The following is a 6,399-nucleotide window of genomic DNA, read 5'->3' as shown; positions in this document are numbered from 1 at the left end:
ATCAGGAAAAAAGTATCACATCCGGACATAATCTCTGTGACCTTTTAAAACTGGCACGTCTCTCGTGGCTTAGGCAGTCGGGCCTTTCATTTTGTTTGGTATTCGTGTTCTTTTCTGGGAAGGCTTGCTGCCGTTCTCATCTGTGCCAGGGTCCTATTAGCATTCCTTCCACCTCCAGCTGCATGTGGGCGGCTACAACAGGGCTGTTTGGGAACGGTTTCTACCTGGGGGCCCTGGAAGGGTGCGAATGTGAGAAGCACCACTTCCCAGACAGCTCCCAAGTTCCCCTTAAGCACAACAAATAAACATTCGATAAAAAGCTGTTGGGCCACTGCTGTCTGGGAAGCAAAGCTGGAGGCGTTCCTTCCGTTTCTAATGTTTTGAGGTTTACATCAGTGTAACCTCGTGTTATACCCTGGCATTTCCGATGTCAGAGTTTCATTTTGAATCAGTGGTTCAAGTTAAATTCACCCCTGCTGAATTTGATCATAATAACAGGCAGATGGCTAGTGATTTTTTTTTGAAAACATGAATAACTGGCTCCATTTCAAGAGGTGCCTTGAACCAAAGACCAGGCTAGTTTGCCCCTGCACGTGCTCCAGGTTGTAGTTTTAAGGCAAGGAATTCTGGTGCCAGATGCACTTGCAGCTGAAGGGCTTGGAGAGTGGGAAAACCTTGAAAATTTATGGCTTTGGAAAAATGGCTCTGGGTGATTAGAGCCGAGCCTCTAAGTTCCTCTAAGTTCGCTGCAAGTTATATCTTTTTTGTTTGTTTGTTTGTTTTCCGGAAATTTACAGAAAGGTCAAACTTCCTCATTACTGTCATAAATTCTCACCACTAGATCTATTTCTTAAGGGCTGTTTGCAGACAGACACATTTTAATTGACTTAACCTATATTATCTGGGAGATGTGATGCATAGCTAGCTTTCTTTAGCGTGGATTTCTATCTCTGACCAGGCATCAGAATAGACTTTCCAGATGCCCAACCGAGAATTCACTCCAATGAGAGGGAAGGGAAGAAGGAAGGAGAGAAAGAGGGAAATACACTGAGTTTTTCATAAAAATGTTTTTTTTAATTTAGAAAGATATTCTTTATTCTGAGTTGACACTCTATATATTTAAGGTGTTACCCTTGTTTCGTGAGTGTGCCTTTCCTTTGATATTAAAAGGACATTCCTTTGAACAGGAATGCTAAAAGAGCACTCCTGTGTTTCTTTTTGATATTAAACGGTCCATTCTTACTTCGTCAATAGATTAAAAAATACTAACATCTCTGGTAACTATCATTTACCAGAGATGTTAATATTTTTGAATCTATAGACTAAGTTAATAATCTTGTTAGATCCTAAACTTATTTTTTTTTTTACATTATCCTTTCCTGGGAAAACTTAAAGAGGAATTAGGGGATTCACTGCATACTAACGGAAAACAGGTACCTAGCTCATGGGACAGTAAACTGGGAAGCCAGCTGGGACACTGGGCACCAGGGGAGTAAAGGGTGCTGAAGGAAAAGCTCGTCTGTTCACAGCTTCTTCAGTCAGGGACGCCCACCCCACCCACCAAGGCACCTAACATTCCTGCACGCTGAAGCCCTCTTTGCTCTATGCAGAAGTCTTTCTTTCTTTCCGTTAATGAGCTGATGCGAGCTGGAATACTGTCATCTTGCACCAAGCCCTCCCCACCCCCAGGTCCCAGAGCAGTATTTCCTAGAAGACTGCTGTCTGTGAACTTAAAGTTCATGACACGCTTACAGAAATACAGCCAAGGTAGCTGGCCAGCTTGTGCTGTGAAGCAGAGCTCGGCCATGAGACCTGCTGGCGTGGCTGGCAGTGTGCTGGAAGCCGTGCTCACTGACCGTTGGTGGGCGGGAGAAGGACAGACGAACTGGCCAGGAGGGCTTCTCTGAGGAACAACGGGGGAATCTGCAGGTCAGCACACAAGAAGGCACGAAAACCTCGTAACGGTTACAAACGGTGGCTACATTTGTCATAACTATTACAGACTTTAGCAGTCGCAGGGAGGTAAAAGTGAAATGATTTACAAATAAAAGATACATATACTCATGTCCATACTAACGTTGAGAAATTCTGTTTTTGAGAAAAGGACCAACTCCAGCCTGAGTCAAAGTGGTGGTAAAAGTGGCCACGTTTGTTTTTGGTTCATGACTCTACCTCCTTTAGTCAATGAATTATCTATTGGAAACAAGTTATCTTCAAACTTAGAGACATAAAACAGCTATCATCCCACAGTTTCTGTGGGTCAAAAACCCAGGTACAGCTTGGCTGGGTGCCTCTGGCCCAAGGTAAAGAAGTTCGTGAAACGCATGCAATTGTAATCAGGCTGAGCTGGACTGAGCTGGAGAACCCACTTCCAAGTTCACTCACATGGCTGTCGTCTGGCCCTGGCACCTTGGTTTCTCCTGATGGGGATTTTCCGTGGGCTGCCTGGGAACGCTCGCAGCACGGCGGCTGGTTATCCAAGAGACAGGGAGCCCCAGAGCTCTGAGACAGAAGCCGCGGTCTTTCTGCAACGTATTCTCAGCAGTAACACTCCATCGCTTTGACCGTGTTCTCTTCATGAGAAGTGTGTTACTAGGTCCGATTCAAACTCAAGCAGAGGGACTGCATAGGGTATGCATACCAGGAGGTGGCCGTCACAGGGGCCATCTTAGAGACCGCCTATACGGCTCCCCTCTTTGTCTTCATATTAATAGTAATAGTAGTAATAGAAGATATTAATTTAGCAAGGTTGGTGTGGGAATTGAATACAATAAGGAGAGGGCTTTGAAAACAGGCCTTAGAAAGACAGTGTGATTATGGGGTCACCTGCAGATCAAATTATGAAGACGAGCCCTGAAACCTGTGTTTTAACAGTATCTCAGTCATGCTTTAGGCACGCTAAGACTTAAGGACCACTTGTATAAGTTATATTTTTCCCTTTACTTTACAGATTGGAAAAGAAAGGCAGAGAAATTAGCTGAAAATGAGGTGGATGGGAGGTGAAAGATGAGCTTTTGGAACCCCAGCTCTTTTCCCTGGGCCCTATCCTCTAAATAACTCTCTCGAGCTGGGTCTGTTCCCAGGGCAACTGTTAGTTGGTAGAAATGCTGGCAATACAAATTGCATTTCACAAATTGAAACTCGTCGAAGCAGTGCCCCATCGTTCAGTGTGATCAGTCACCTTCCACCATTCTCTCCTCCTGTGCTCCTGCCCTATGTCAGCTTTTACAACAACAAATATATTTGGCAAATGACTTCGGCCCGGCAAACACATGCAAACATTTTTTTGATGAGCAGTAACACACCTTGAGGCATGTCTTGGCTTTCTCTTGTCAACAGTAAACACTCATTGTTTTATCCCCCGCCCCCAAAAAATAAAAATGGAGCCATGTCCAGGTGAAGTTTAAGTCAGGAGAAAACAGGCAATCTTACCATCAAATCAAATTATCGGAAGTTGGAAAGGACAGTGAGAGCTCATCAAATCCACGTCCTTCCAGGACAGATAGAATGATCCTCAAAATATCCCAGCTAATAAGCAAGTCTCTTATTTTATCCCTTGTGCAATCTAGTTCTTGTCTCAACCCTCAACATTATTTATTTTATATATAACTTTCCTATGATAATTTCCTCTTATAATTTACAGCCCTTCCTCTAGTTCTGACCTCAGGAGAAGTGAAAAACAGATGCTCACACAGCTTTCAATAAAAAGGTTATTATTAAGTCACTGCTGTTCACTGTTCTGCTGTTGGGAGAGGTGGAGACACAGGTTGTTGCTTCTTAGCTCCTGCTTTGCTCTGCTTGGCCTGCATTTCTGATAACAGGCGGCAGCTCCATTTTTATCTATGAGTATATGAAGACCATAACTCATATTTAGGTCAGCACAACTAGAATAGCCTCGTTTATTTTTTATAAATTCTACCAACAAGTGTTGGGTCCTATGAGGTGATCTAGCTTAAACAGATGACATTTTAAAATTGCAATCAGTTTTTTCTAGCGCCACTCAAAAATCAGAAATGTAAAAACTTTGTTAGCTGGCCTTTGATTTCTTTAATCTGATGTGACTGAGTTTTGTTAAAGCTTGGTTTCTTCATCATCCAGAATTAAAATCAGACTATTTTTCTTCCTTATTTTTAATTATTTGCATTATAAGGCCCTCTGAGTCACAGAGCTAAATCAATAAGCATTTCTAAAAATTTTACATGAGACTAAATAGTCTTCAGTCTGAATAAGCCCATGAAGAACATGTTTTTATCTATTGTTTCTTTATGATATCTTGTTGGGAGGTGATCAAAAAGAGAGTTGATTTCATAGATGGGAACTTGATATAAAGTTGTCGAGTCTACAGCCATGCCACCCTAAATGTGCCCAATCTCGGAAGCTAAGCAGGGTCGGGCCTGGTTAGTACTTGGATGGGAGACCACCTAGGAATACCAGGTGCTGTAGGCATTTAAAGGAAAAAAAAAAAAAGTTGTCAAAGGTGACCCACTTATGCTGCTGTAAATCCAGAACCTGCACTTGGTCTCCTTGCCTTCAGCCCCGAGTTGTTTACACTAGAAATTATTCTAAAAGCAAACACTTATCAAACTGCATTTCCACGTGCTCGTATAGATTTAAAGACACTATCTTTGCTTTGCTTTCTTTCACATTCTCAATGCTGAACATTTATTAAAATTACACCACCACGATGGTTATCTAATTAAGAAACAAAACCCTGATGCAACATCTAGGGAAATTATCCTCAAAATTTCACAGGCCCCATGCCTTAGAGAAAACTTCTCCTGGTGTTCAAGGATAAATAATATGCTCAGAACAAGCTCTGAAGATAAATGACAAAGCCATCTTACTTACAGGTGGAAAGAATCATGGCTGCACTTCTGCAGGGTGTACACAAAAGAGCCTTTGGTTCTTCAGCGGTGCTCCAGTCACAAAAACACATCTTTTAACTGAAATCATAGCTCGCCCAAGATGTTTCTCATGGGCCAAGTTAACCCCACCTATTTTCCTGTTCTAAAACCTCAGAAGTGTGTGAATGACAACCCAATGGTTTATAGAAGAAAGTACAATAATCTGTATCCAGATCTCTCAGGGTAGTGCTATTAGTTTCTCATTTCCAGTTGTGTGGGTGACTCCAGCACACAACATTTCCAAGAAATCACAAAATTTTAGTAAAAGGGAGCTTAAATATCATCAAATCAAACTGCCCTCTCTGGACAGAGAAGGAAATGGAAGCATAGGTTAAAGGACACACTTAGTGGTAGAAACAAAATTAGATTCTAGGTTTTGGAGTACAAAGTCTGGAATGTTCTGTCCTCCCACTCAGTACAGATACTTTGAGGACCATAGCAGGAAACTTTTTTGGGTGGGAAAGGCAGCTAATACAATAATACACCTACAAGGTGACTAGGGTGTGGCTGAGAAATAAAAAAACAACATCAACAATAAAAAAGAAAATCATTTCATTCCACTGGAAAATATAAACAAAAATTAACTAGAACTAAAGAGAAAAACTCTAATGAAGACACAGAATACTCACATTGCCCTTCCTATTTCCTGTCTCATAGATTAAGATCTCTAAGCATTCTGGGTGGATTCTTCTATTTTTACTTTACCTTTTGCCTTAGCTATGCTTTTATGTAAAAACTTTGTTTTTACATTTCAGTGAATTAGTTAAAGATTTTTGAAAAAATGTTCACAAATGTTGCAAGGTATTATCCACCTCGTCTTCCAAATCAATTCTATATGAAACAGTTAGCAAAAGGACTGTATCTCTCCCCACTTCCTTCGGTGTCATCTAGCACCTTGAAGCAGCTCCTCAAGATGAAAAGGAAAGTGCGAATGGGATGGGAAGGGACAGGAGTCGTCAAGGAGAGGGAGGAAGGAGGGAGAAATGTGTGACAATGATAGTAGGGTATATCTCGAGTATGACCAACTCCTCGAATAAGCTAAAATTCAGTTAAAAGGTATGTATGTTTTTGTGATGGGGGTACAGTTAAACAGGAAGATAAGGAGGTAGGTGGCAAACAGACTGTGACAAGACTTAGGATAGATATGTTTTCCATTATAAGAGGGATAAGGAAGGCTGGAAGACAGCCTTCAGTGGATGGAGCGACAAGAAGGGAAAGAGATGGATCTCCAGGGTCATAATGAAGCCACTGCTCAGAGCAGCCGGCAACAGCTATGTGTTCACACAATGCTCCCCAGCACAGAGGACACCACAGCAGTCCCCAGAGCAAACAGAACTCCTGAAGAAAAACCCTGGTTCTTCCTTGGCTTTCTACCCACACAACAGCGAGAATAATGTGTGGGGCAATATGTAGCCTCTGCTATTGATGACCAAGACTGTTTTTCAACAAGCTCATAAAGAAAAATGAAGTATCTAACTCAGCAGGTGCCTTAGTC

At 41.9% G+C, this 6,399-nt stretch overlaps 1 pseudogene; it reads left to right on the top strand.

Moving 5' to 3' along the window:
* The first annotated feature begins 4,337 nt into the window (after window positions 1–4,337).
* On the top strand, window positions 4,338–4,446 carry LOC111741405 (annotated as a pseudogene).
* Window positions 4,447–6,399: the final 1,953 nt, after the last annotated feature.

This window comes from Pteropus vampyrus, unplaced genomic scaffold (assembly GCF_000151845.1).
Source record: "Pteropus vampyrus isolate Shadow unplaced genomic scaffold, Pvam_2.0 Scaffold77, whole genome shotgun sequence".
In the NCBI taxonomy this organism is placed as follows: domain Eukaryota; kingdom Metazoa; phylum Chordata; class Mammalia; order Chiroptera; family Pteropodidae; genus Pteropus; species Pteropus vampyrus.
Note: the sequence above shows the minus strand (reverse complement) of the source record. Positions and strands in the feature narration are given on the sequence as shown.